At 36.9% G+C, this 13,508-nt stretch overlaps 1 protein-coding gene across 1 annotated transcript in view; it reads right to left on the bottom strand.

Moving 5' to 3' along the window:
* Positions 1-4,583: 4,583 nt before the first annotated feature.
* The window catches only part of CCDC14 (coiled-coil domain containing 14), a 56,552-nt gene continuing 47,627 nt past the window's right edge, over positions 4,584-13,508 (bottom strand). Inside the window, exon 14 of the transcript XR_014263362.1 lies at positions 4,584-8,244. The gene's annotated coding sequence lies outside the window, so the exon portion shown is untranslated. The remainder of the gene's footprint in view (positions 8,245-13,508) is intronic.

Below are 13,508 nucleotides of genomic sequence, written 5' to 3'. Positions count from 1 at the left end.
CCAATATTGGAAGCAATGGTTTGCCCTGTGAGATCACTTCTCTTACAGATCTAAGAAGCGTTGTTAATTTTTCAGTTTGTTCAGCTTTTTATGTGTTGTCCGGGTGGAGATGTCCACACTTCTTACATTCCAGACCAGAAACTAGAAGTCTCTCATCAACATTTTAAGTTTTCTGTGATTTTTTTTCTTTTTCTTTTTTATAATAGCCATCTTAGCAGTTGTGAAGTATATCCCATTGTGGTTTTGATTTGCATTTCCCTGATGACTAATGATGTTAAGCATATTTTCATGTGCTTATTGGCCATTTGTATATCTTCTTTCGAGAAATGTCTTTGAATTCTTTTGCCCCTTTTTAAATTAGATTGTTGGGTTTTTTTCATCATTGAGTTTTAGGGGTTCTTTATATATTCTGGATACTAATCCTTTGTTGGATATATGATTTGCAAATATTTTCTCCCATTCTGTGGGTTGCCTTTTCACATCATTGTGTCCTTTGATGCCAAAAGTTTTAAATTTTGATGAGATTCAATTTATCCATTTTTTCTTTTGTTGCCTATGATATTGATGCCATACTTAAACTATTGTCAAATCCAAGGCCATGAAGATTTTCTCCTATGTAAGAATTTTATAGTTTTAGCTATTGCATTTAGGTCTTTAATCGATTTTGAATTAATTTTTGCAAATGGGGTAAGGTAAGGGTCCAACTTCATTCTTTTGTATGTGGGTATCTAGTTTTCCCAGTGCCATTTGTTGAAAAGACTGTTTTTTCCCCATTGAATGGTCTTGGCAGTCTTGTCAAAAATCAGTTGGCCATATATGCAAGGGTTTATTTCTGGACTTTCTATTCTATTCCAATGGTCTATATGTCTGTCCTTATGCCATCCCACACTGTTTTGATTATTGGAGCTTTGTATTACGTTTTAAAATCATGAAGTGTGAGACCACCAACTTTGTTCATCTTTTTGAGATTGTTTTGGTTATTTGGGGGTCCCTTGAGAGGTCATATGAATTTTAGGACCTTTTCCCCTCCTATATTTGCAAAAAACCATTGAGATTTTGAGAGAGATTGCATTGAATCTGTAGATTGCTTTGGGTAGTACTGTCATCTTAATAATATTAAGCCTTCCAGTCCACAAACACAAGATGTCTTCTCATTTATTTTCTTTCTTTTCTTCTTTCAATTCTTTTCGCAATGTTTTGTAGTTTTTGGTGTAAAAGTCTTTCACCTCCTTGGTTAAATTTATTTCTAACTACTTTATTCATTTTTGATGCTACTGAAAATGGAATTGTCTTCTTAATTTCCTTTTCTGATTGCTCATTCCTAGTATATAGAAATGCAACTGATTTTTGCTTATTGATTTTGTATCCTGCCCTATTATGACAATTTTATTCCACTTCCAAAAATTTATCCTTAATGTGAAGTTCTGTCCTGAAAGGGAATCCTGGCTGGTCAGTTTTAAGAGTTAATGGGGGCTGGACTGTACCAGTCCTTATAAACTATGGCTAATGACTAGAGATCAAGAGGGTTTGCATAAAGTTACAGGAAATATATCACTTAACCTGAAAAATACCATGGTCCAAACACACAAACCTAGTGCATGATGGCTGGTTTGTCAAGATTAAATAAATCAGCTTCAGAGAGAAATTTTTCTGTTTGTCCCCTTTGATGTCCTGAAATAATGCAAGTTAGCCCCATTGCCCCACAGCAAGACACTAGTTGTAGAAAATATTCCTTTGCTTGATGGGGATGGGGTTTCCATTTATTTTTACTGCCTTCCTAGGAAGTTTAATCTGCAAGTCCTGGCCTCCATCTGTCTGTGCACATCCTCTGCACTTCCTTCCTGTCTTTGGATCCCTTCTCTGGCCTGGTCCTCTTCTGGCTGGGCCCTTATTAGGAAACCAAAGGAGAAAGAAAGGGAAAAAAGAGAAGGTAAAATATAATTTATTAATCTCTGACAAGTGTCAAATATTAAATAGCTCACCTTAGTTTATGAATTCATTAAACCCACCTAGATCAGCATTAGTGGATTAAGGTTAAAGACTTGCTGGTTCTGAAGTCTGGCTGCAAGTTGGACCCACCTGTGGAGCTTTTTAAAAATACTTATGCTGGGGTGCCACCCACAGAAATTGATTCAGTTGGTCTGGAGTGGGGCTTGGGGAATGATTTTTTTTTTTAATTCCCCAGTAATTCTGATGTGAGATCAGAGCTGAGAACTATTATAGCTTAGATAGAATTCACAGCAGAAAGAACAATTTGTAAATTAACTAACAGTGCTTTTGTTTGGCTAATGATTTCTAAAAAGACTAGTGCCTCGACCAGAGGTATTAACATATGAAAAAATACACTGAACTCCATAATGCGTTTGTGGATTTATTTCTCTAAGTATTTACTGTAAATTGATTTTCTGTACTTTAAATCCTATTTTGTCATGCATTATCATTACATAGTTGAAAAGCTTATCTTTGAGGGAAAATATTTGACTACAAAGCCATTAAAGAAAATAAAATTCCAAATTACAGAAAAAAATGTTTAATTTTTTAACCATTAAAGTCACACATAATTGCAAAAAAAAAAATAAAGGAAGGAAGAAAAGAACACTATAGAAGGTAGAAAGTAAAAAGTAACTGTCATCTCCCCCATAGCTGTACCCTGCAATCCCACAAGTCTCCTCTCTTGAGAATTTCTTGGGCATCTTTTAGGAAAGGGCTATTTTATTAGATCATTTATTATAATAATAATTCTAAAATTTAGTTCAAAATGTTATTGTAAAGTTCCTATGGTTATTATAATGTTAGAAACAAGTTTAAGTTCTAAATCAATGATTTCAAGCTGCAGAATCCCCAGATTCCAAGGAGGTGACGGGGGGAATGGAGTGGGAATTGGGGCCAGGTCCCCAGACCCCCACCCGTTCCTTGTCCAGAGCAGCTCTGCTTTTCTCTATTTCATGTATTGAGCTTTTGTGTAAAACTTTGCAGAACACTTAAATCCACTGTTTTATATAGTCTGAAAGAATAGCAACGACAGTTTAAATGGACAAATAAGAACTCAAGTGATCACATTCTGTCATTTCATGTTCTATCATTCTTCCTCACATTCTACTGCTAATAACCTATAGGGTCTCTATTTGCTCCTCCTCCCCCACAGACACACTGTAGGGGTTTATCTTAGAAACCATAGAGGGAAGTGCTATAAAAACCCAGTATAGCAAAGACCACATTTAAGGACAAAATGAGCACATGAAAATCATGGCTGAGAAATCTATGTATTGCAAAGCAAACTTGGGGGTGTTTGTATGTAAGACTGTTGATTTATAAACTCCGTAAACTCAGTTTTCTGCATAATGAGAATCTATGGCCAGATGATATCATCTATTAAAAATCCTTTGTTTTTCAGAAGTAGAAATGGAGGTTAGAGAATAAGTCATATATTTCCACCTCAAATTTGTTGTGTGAAGGGAGTATAGTTTAGTGGTAAGATCTTCTGAGTCAGCCACTTGGTTTGCAAGGAAGCCTTGTCATTAACTACTTGTGTGACCTTGGACAAGTAAATTCTTCTGGGCCTTAATTTCCTAATTGTTAAAAAATGAGATACAAACGAAATAAACCCTGTCTACTTCATGGTGTTGTTTTGAAACTTGAATGAGAAGATGCACTGCAAAGCATATTAACTCTGGCCTCCAGTGGGCTAGAATTCTTTCCATTATTTGTGAATACACGAAGTGAATGAAGGAGTACATTTATTGTAATTATTTATCTGTGGAAATAAACAACGACAAAAAGGTATTCATTGCAAAACCAAAACAATCAGACTACATCATAACAGCAAAATGGCATTTCTAAGAGGAAAAGAACAAACAGAAGAAAACCTTCCTTGGGAAATTTTTGCCCTAGATTATCCCAGCATGTTTTATAATGGTCTCCTACCCGTCTGTGTACCCACTAGAAAAACTGGCTAATTAAGTCAAGAGCCCTCACATGAGGGCTGACATTAGGATGTTGGCTAAAACAGCAACATTCCAGATTCCCCTTCTTTGTGGGTCTTCCAGGAATCATCTGGTTCCCTCCCCCAACCTCTTAGCAAGACCTTATGTAAATGATCTTAGAGAGATGCATATCCACCTTTCCTTCCTGATAATATGAGAAGGAGCTTTTAATTCAATTACAAGTTCCAGTGACTGGACAGTCTGTCTAAAAAGTTCTTTCTTTTGCCTTTATAATCTTCATGCTGCTAATAAAAATCCATTCAAATCATGTTAGTGACAAAAATTCTAAATACTATAAATAAATTTAACAAGATAGACTCAAGATCTATATTGAAACAAACCGAGGGAAAAAACTATTAAAAGACACAAAATAGGATTTTAATAAATTGAAAGTCATATCATGTTCCTAGAAGGAAAGACAATAAAAAACTGTTAATTCTACAAATTTTAATATATAAATTTAATGTAGTTCCAATTAGAATTCTAACAAGGTTTTTCTTGGAATTAGATAAAATGATTCTAAAATTCAATAGAAAAAGAATGCCAAAGAATAGTTAACACAACTATAAAAATGTAAAAAAAAAAAAAAAAAAAAAAATGTAAGAAAAGACAGAGTGGGTATGTACAGGGGCTTACTAAGATATCAGTTGTACTATAAAGTTTATGTATTCAAATCAATATGGCATTAGTAAGGGTGTATAAAAATGTATTTGTGGAACAGAATAAATAATTGATAATTACATTACAGTGGCTATTGTTTGTGTGCCAAACTGGTAGTTCAATGGGAAAAAGATGAATTCTTTTTTTTTAAAGTGCAGGCATAACGGGCTACCCATCTGAACGAAAATAAAAACGGACTACTATATTATACTAAATTCAAAAGTAAACTACAAATGGATTAAAGAGTTTAATGTAAAAGAAAAATATTTTTAAACTTGAAGAAAACTGCCTACGAGATTATATGTACAATCTATGGTTTGGGGAGACTTTCCTTACCAAGAACTAAGAAACTATAAAATAAAAGGCAAGCATATTTGACCATATACAAATAATTTTTTTTTTTTTTGATTTGGCAACTAAGACAGTTAGTTGCAATCAATATGTCTGGAAAAATGTTTGTGCTACTATATTCTCACAAAGGATTACTTTCTACACAAAGCACCCTTAAAAACTGATAAGACAAAACCAACAATGGGAATAGAAAATTGTGCAAAGGATACAAATAAACAATTCACTAGTGAGTAAAGCCAAAAGGCCCAACAAACACATGAATATGGTCAAATTCATTCATATGGTAGAAATCAGGGAAATAAAAATGAAAGTAACATAAAATTGCTTGACACCCATCACACTGGCAAACACAAAAACAGCCATAGCAAAGCTTCCACTGATCAAATGTGGGACAGTTTAAGTATCAATAAGAGTCATAACAACAGTGGATTAAAACACATCAATAAATTTAATCCATGAATTCATAGTGATACTAAAAAACAATTCACCACTGAAGGATACTAGGGAACCAATTCATTATTTTGAAAACTGGTAACTGGAAAGAATTAAGCATTTTTCTTATCTTATGTAAATGAACTGTTGGGTAACCAAATAGCAGATGGGAGGAAGTTTTTCTTTATAGATGTATTCTGTGTCACAAATGAAAAAGGATAGAGTTGGACGGTCATCATTTTGCAACCCTAATGGATCTGGATATTGACAATCAGTGGTTGCTAACATCACAAAGGGAGAGACAACCAGACATTATGTGAGTCCCAGTGGAGGAACAGACACCATCTATGAATTATTCTTGTCATAAAGGTCAAACCTGAATTTGACCAAGCCTCTAGATTCCACTACCAATTCACAGGAAATCACTAGGATAACATTCCACTACAACATAGGGATGCAACCTACAAAATTCAGACTGCAAGAAACTTCACGGCACTGACAACCGAGTTCTTTTAACAAATAAATTGTAAGGAACAAAAAGATGGAGGGAGAGACTATAAATTAAACGACACATAAAACATTTTAATCCGTTGCAATTTGTGGGCCTTATTTGAATCCTTACTCAAATAAAATGTAAACACTGGCTGAATATTTAATGAATAATTATTGTTAATTTTTTAGATGTTATAATAATATTGTGTGATTTTATCTTTTAGACATACATTTATCCTTATATTTATAAATGAAATAATACGGCATCTGGAATTTGCTTTAAAATAACATAAAACAGGGGGAAGTAGGGACAGAATCAGCCATGGCAGATGGCGGTTGAGGCTGCCAGATAGGAACATGATAATTCATTATATTATCTGCCTACTTTGTGCATGTTTGAAATTCTCCACAATAAAAAGCAAACACACACACACACACACACACACACAAACACACCAAGCCGTCGTTCCTATTGCTGACTGCGTGGTATGCATGAAGGCAATTCTCACACAGGGCTGGCAGAAATGTAAAGTGTTACAACCTTTTCAGAAGGCAATTTGGCAAGATCTATTTTTTAAAATACATATATCCTTTGTCCCAGAAATTCTACTCCTGGGACCCTATTCCTCAGGAATAGAAGTAGAAATCCACAAAGCCACAATACAGGTATGTTTACTGTGAAACTGTTCATAGGGGAACCCAATCTACAGCCATCTACAGTCTACAGCAGATTTGGTAGACTGGTCCACTCTCCCTCTAGTTAACCCTTTTCTTGTGTGTCTTTCTATTTTGCAGAGGCTGAAAAACTAAAGACATGGTTCCCAGACTGCCTTGAAGCTAGTGTTCTAGATTGTGATTTAATTTCACCAGTCAGATGTACTAGTGCAGCTCTGACAGACGCAGTATGGGTCTGGAATCAAAAGTTCTGGTGGTAGCTTCCTAACCCCCCAAGTTGCAGGTAGGGTGGCATGATTCTGGAACCTGCAGGTGGGACAGCAACTTCCTGACTGTATGGATGTTGTAGTTCCCTTGGGGGGGCAGGTTCTTTGGGACCCTTGTGGGAGTCATCCTTGGAGGCCCAGCCTAGAGCCTGCTATTTGGGTCCCGCTAACGATTTACTAAGTCCCAAATTTCCTACATTAAATCACTTTCTACTTAAAATAACTAGTTTCTGTTATATACAACTGATCCAAATTATTGAATAAATTGTAGTATTACATCTCCATATCATAGAATATTAAAAGAATGAATTAGATCCATATAAATGACATACTAGTCATCTAGAGGGATTTTCATAGGTACTTCTAAGTGTGAGAAAATAAAAATACAGAAAAATGAGTATCTTATGACCCATTTTTGCAAAACAATGATCAACTCCCTGAAATTTCTATAAATACAAGGATCCATGTAGGATTTTATGAGCATGGAGAAAATATTGGTTGTGAATATAGGTTACAGGTGTGTGGCTAGGGAATATGAAAGGGGGTAATATGGGAATAGGAGGTGTAGAATGAATGTTGATGAAAAAAAGCAAGCATGATATGATCTTACATATGTACATTATTTGGTCAAAATAAAAGTTAAGCGACACATAGGTTTGAAGTAGAAGCTTAATAGGAACCAAAGTGGAGAGAAAAACAAATTACAAGGAAATATTTGAAGAAATAATGACTGAGAATTTTCCAGAATTAGAAAAAGATGTACGATCACTGATTTAAAGAGCTCATAGAGCACTAACAGGAGACATTAAAAACAGAAACAAAACACTGTCATATTCATTGGAGTGAAATTTAAGATCATCAAAGCCAGAGAACATTTTAAAGGCTTCCAGAGAGAAAAATTATGTCACCTTGAAAGCAACAAGGCTCTGGTCCATGACAGTCTTCCTCATAGCCACTGGGAGCCAGAAGGCAACAGTGTAATGTGCAAAGTGCTGAAGGAAAACAAGTTTGAACCTAGGATTTCATATCAAAACCACTATGTTTTTAAAGCTGATATTCCCTCATCCTACTGTCAGTTTTGCCTTCATTTCTAAGGTGGCTTAATTTTTTCCTTCCATTTCTTTCCTGAACTCTGCCAGCTTCTGCTTCGTTTCCTCCTGCTGTCTCATCGCCTTGTCCCTAATTTTTTGCTTCTCTGTTCAATATTCTTGATTTGAATAAATATTCGTTAAAATCAGTTTTAAAAGTTCATGGCCAGAGACTTCACTGGTGGTCCAGCAGTTACGACTCTGTGCTCCCAATGCAGGAGGCCCGGGTTCGATCCCTGGTCAGGGAACTGGATCCCACATGCTGCAACTAAAGATCCCATGTGCTGCAACTAAGACCTGGCACAGCCAAAAAAAATTTTTAAAGTTAAAAAATTAAAAAAAAAAAAGGTTCATGGCCAAATATTTAGTCAAAACTTTATGGCAACTTTTTTTGATAAGTGTTTTTATTTATTTAGTTATTTATTTTTAAATTTATTTTTGGCTGCATTGGGTCTTCGTTGCTGCATGCGGGATTTCTCTAGTTGCGGCAAGCAGGGACTACTCTTCCTCGTGGTGCACGGGCTTCTCATTGTGGTGGCTTCTCTTGTTGTGGAGCATGGGCTCTAGGCGGGTGGGTTTCAGCAGTTGTGGCAGGCGGGCTCAGTAGTTGTGCTCGCGGGCTCTAGAGCACAGGCTGAGTAGTTGTGGTGCACGGGTTTAGTTGCTCTGTGGCATGTGGGATCTTCCTGGACCGGGGATCGAACCCATGTTCCTTGCATTGGCAGGCAGATTCTTAACCACTGTGCCACCAGGGATGTCCTTGATAAGGTTTTTAATTTACAGTTTTATTTTTCTGTTTCTTTTCTCTTTTTTTCCTAAAAATATTCTAGTATAGATCCTCTGCTGGTCCTTCTTGATGACTGATTTTTTTTTGAAGCAGATAAGGAAGGTTTTCCTGGATCAGCTATTTGCAGAATGCTTGTGTATAAGAAGGGTTGGAATTTTCCTTAATCTTCAGTTTTGTGAAGTGATTTGTTTAGCGTTACTTCTCTACATGGCAATAGGCATCTATATTTTTCCCCCAACATAAAGCTTATGGAACTTCTTTCCATGTCATAAACTAAGGATTTACAACGCTTCCCTCTGGGTGAGCTGTTCATCACTAAGAAGTGTACTCTGCTAGCTCTTTCTGCTACCTGGAACCCATGGTATCCCCTCTCTGTTTCCTATCACATGTACCCTGCTTGATAACTACTGCTTTTGGCAGTTCTTCTAGCTCATCTGTGGCTTGGTTTTAGAGCTGCCTCCTAGTTTTCCCCACAAATGGCATTTGTACTTCTCTTGTTTTTGATTTCTACAAAAGAAGGGGGGAAAGGACAACTTTACACTTCCATCTTCACATTGAAATCCAATGGAAACTATAGTTTAAATGTGAGGGTGACATAAAAATATTCAAGTCCTCAGAAAGTCACCACACAAAGATACTCTTTAAAAGTATCATCTAGAAGAAAAATAAATATGAGGGCACCTAAGAGATGAGTATTAGAGGAAAAGAGAAAGAACAGCAATCCAAAGCTAAAATTCTATATGACACCAACATGGTGTGAGTGTCCATCAGCACTATGTGTCTAGTTCCTTTGGTGTTGCAAACCATCTCCTTGGAAGTTGTAGCATTTTGAGCTGGAGAGAGTCTTTGAGATCATATTTCCTCATTTTTCAGGTCCTCGGGCTCTAGGTCCCTCAGAGGCACACTTTGTCTTGTGTTTAAATATTCAGTGTGGCACACACCAGAGAGCTAATAAATTATAAATGGTTGAAGGTCACAAAGACTATGAAGACAGACTCACTTGGTCACCTGACTCCCAATCCAGGGCTCATTCTCTTCTAATGCACCATTATTAAAATGAACTTTCCCATAGACTTAAATATCATTGCCTTTTCAAGTGTCTTACATTCATCAATGATCTATCATGACCTTTTCTCAAACTTTGGCCAGAGATACAAAACGACAATTTAAATTCTCATACTCTTTCTGGGTAAGTTAGGGGACAAGAGGAGCTGCCTTATGTGTTAGTCATCCATCATTACAGAAATCTGACCAGATGGATTTTTAGACCAGTTGGGGTGGTGGGGAGGGAAGAGGTGATGACAAGTGGTCTGAGTCTCTGGTGAAAAAAATGATCATTAGCTCTGTGGCAGGGGAAGGGTGGAGTGGTGGCATATGGGTCACTGCTCTAAATGGTGAAGACCTACTTACTCAAAAATTTATTGGCTTGTTCTAGTTTGTGTACCATCTTCCACCAATCTATCTCCCTATCCTAAGACAGCAAGTCTGATAGTATTGACCTAAAACAAAGAAAAAGAAAAAAGATTAATTTTCTCTCCATCCATTGAGGCTCTGGATTTCAAATTTTATTTTTCCTTTACTCCTTTCTTCTTGCCAAACCACAAACTACTACCCTCCAAAAGGATCTGTTCTGCTTGTTTTGGAGCTGCTGACTTCTAAAATACTTGATTCTGGCCTCCAACCCCATTCTGGGGCTAGAGCTCACAGCCAAGTGCAGAATAATCTGGAAAGGATGGTGGGGTGAAAATATGTACCTTGGCTGTGTGCTCCCTACTGGGCAGTGGACTTCATTCCTTGTTTTAGATTTGAACAAATGTGTCAGTCTCCAGCTCCAAAGGGGACCACATTTTCCTGCTGGATAGTCTGTGATACTTCTGCATGTCTACTTGAGATCTCCATGGAAAATGAGCCCTCTTACTCTCCAGCTGAACAGAAGATATTGCTGGGGTCCTGGAAATGTCCGAACTCACTGTGAATGCCAGTGTTGATGGGAGAAAACTCATGTAACTTTCTCCATCCACTTTAAAAGCAAGTTTAGATAATGACTTTTGATGGAAATGGCCAAGTGGGAAAATTTTTACTAGCATTATGCCACATGCTAAACAGAGAATTTAAGAACACTGTGTGTCTTTCATAAAGCAAAAATGAAACCTTAAGTGTCTAGCACAGTACACGCACATATACATGTAGACCAACTATATATAATTAGTGATCATTAACAACTATTTACCACTGACAGTTTGCAAAGCATTTTTACTTATCTAATCCTCATGATAAATTACAGAAGGAATTCCTTTATTATTAGACAATGCTAGTAGAGAGAGAATGGCATACAGCTAGATTCTGGTGACAGATTTGGGGCCCCAGGGGTTCAAGTGGTCATGAGATTCACCTGATATCAACGAGACAGCATAGTGAAGAAAGTAGACTGAGAATCACAATATCTGGTTCAAGGTGTTAGCTGTGGGGCCTTGAGCAAACGTCTTTAATATTTTTGTTTTCAATTTCCATATTTCTAAATTATCCTTGCACTGGTGACAGTTTAAGTTTCTGCCCTATCTCCCCTCCTAAAGATCTAGGAATCTGTGGCTTCTCCACAGCACAAGCAGTAGTGTGCAACTGTTTTCTAAACAAGTGAATTTTGCTTCAGAAGTTAATAATAGGTATAAAGAATAAAAGTTACAAGGAGGCTAACGCTAGGAGCTTAGATGTATGTAATAAAGCTATAACAAGCTATTGCATGAACTTGCCCACACCAGGAGGAAATTAACTGAAGCCTCGATGACCATTTGTCAGGGATTTAGTTAAGTCCAGCAGTAGTTATTAACTGCCTACTATATAATAGGTACCAAGTGTCACGGGGTGTCAAAGATGAATAAATCCTGGTCCCTGCTCTTACGTACACAGGGTAGGAGAGGCTGAAATGTAAACTGATGCATCAGTAGAGGTATATGCAAGGTACAGAAGTGGTACTGTGGGTTTGAAGAATGAGTAAGAATTTGTCAGGAGCCTGAGGAAAAGGGTGGTCCAGGCAAAAGGTACATTTGGGATATTACCAGTAGTAGGTATCACTGTAAAACAGATTCCCTCTTCGGGTATGAGAGTGAGAGAGAAGACTTTTATAGATAGAAGTGCTTTCAAAAACCAATTTTAAGCCCTTCAGAAGTCCCTAAGATCTTACCATCTCTGATAATAATTCTCTGGGAGGTCATACTCGGGCCAACTGCTTTAAATAAGATATGCCCAGTTCTCTATACATGATATACTAAAACACCAATATATAAGTTATATAGTCATAGAACACATTTGTTTAAGCAATTTTAGGCAGAAGGAAAGCAAGAATTAACAGATTTTAAAAATGATTAAGGGAGTGTTAGCTCGTAAATCAAATTCAACTTTAGTGTAATGCTTAAATTCTAGACTCCTAAAAATAATTTTTGAGAAGGTGCCTCTTACTCTAATAATTAAAACGTTAACCAATTCTGTCATTCTTTGTGACCTTACCCCATTTTTTTCTTCACAGCACTTATCCTTTGCTTGTGTCACACTGTAACATAAGCTCCTTGAGGGTAGAGAATACCTGTCTTTCTCACTGTTGTTTTCTCAGAACCCAGAATAGTACCTGGCACATATTAGAGCTTTCATTTCATTTATTCATTGAATGGATGAATGAATCTTTAGCTGAAGGGATTGCCCCACAATATGAGCACTAGATACACTTAAGTTGTGATTTGGCTGCATGCCCTTTCTACCTAACTAGGCTTTGCAATTCTGCCCTACTTTCTATGTGGTTGAAGGCCTTTATTTTTAAGGCACTTGACATGAATGCCACCATTAGTAAAAAGTAAAGATTTCTGGACAATTCACTAAACTCCAAGGGTGGCAAGAATAAGAGAAAAATGTGCACCAAGTACTACTTAGGCTTCTTTAGCCCTGATTCTAGGATCCCTACGCTTGGTCAAATAGAATCAGATTCTAATTTTCATCTTCAATGGTATTCACAAATACTAAATCCATTATGAACAACCCATACATTACCTCCACAGATCCAAGAAAGGACCATAGAATAGTGACAAAATGCTGGAGAATAGTTCATTCCTATTCTACAGCCAGTACCTATCAGGAGACACTGAATTCATCCTTTCAGAGGTTAGGGGACAGTCCATATGTTTTTCACATTCTGGGACATCAGAAAAGGTTTTGTGAGAGCGCTGGGGTTTGGGACTAGAATGACCCTACTGAGACGATGATGAGGCAGTTACAACGACTCCTAGTGTGAAGATCAGAACTACTGAGAATGGGCACTCTTCCTCTCCTTTTTAGCCCACTCTCCATTATCACTACCGTTATCAAGACTTACATTGGAATTTGTTAACTTTGAACTTAACCAAGAACTTGATTTTTCATTTTAGACAGTGCTTGCTCAGTGTGACTTGAACTGATCAAATTAAAAACCTGGGCGTCATCTTTGATTTCTCCTTCTCTTTCATTTCCTATTAAGTCACCAAGCCTATTGAAAACTTTTCCATTTGTCTCTCCTTTTTCACTCTTATTGCTAAAGGCCTATCAATTTATGTCTGGACTACTGCAACGGCTTTCTAAGTAGTCTCTAGCCTCTCGCTCCTCTAATCCTTCTTATTTACCATTACTCTATGCAATTTTAAGAACATCTGGTTTCATCTGGTGGTCCTCAATTAAAAAAAAAAACTCCCCCAGGATACCCTTACACCCAATGATTTCATAATGTATATGGTCTTTCTTCAGCCTGGAGCTC

This window comes from Balaenoptera physalus (genome assembly GCF_965194825.1).
Source record: "Balaenoptera physalus genome assembly, chromosome: 4".
Classification (NCBI taxonomy): domain Eukaryota; kingdom Metazoa; phylum Chordata; class Mammalia; order Artiodactyla; family Balaenopteridae; genus Balaenoptera; species Balaenoptera physalus.
The sequence above is the reverse complement of the archived record's forward strand: the minus strand, read 5'-3'. Positions and strand labels throughout refer to the sequence as shown.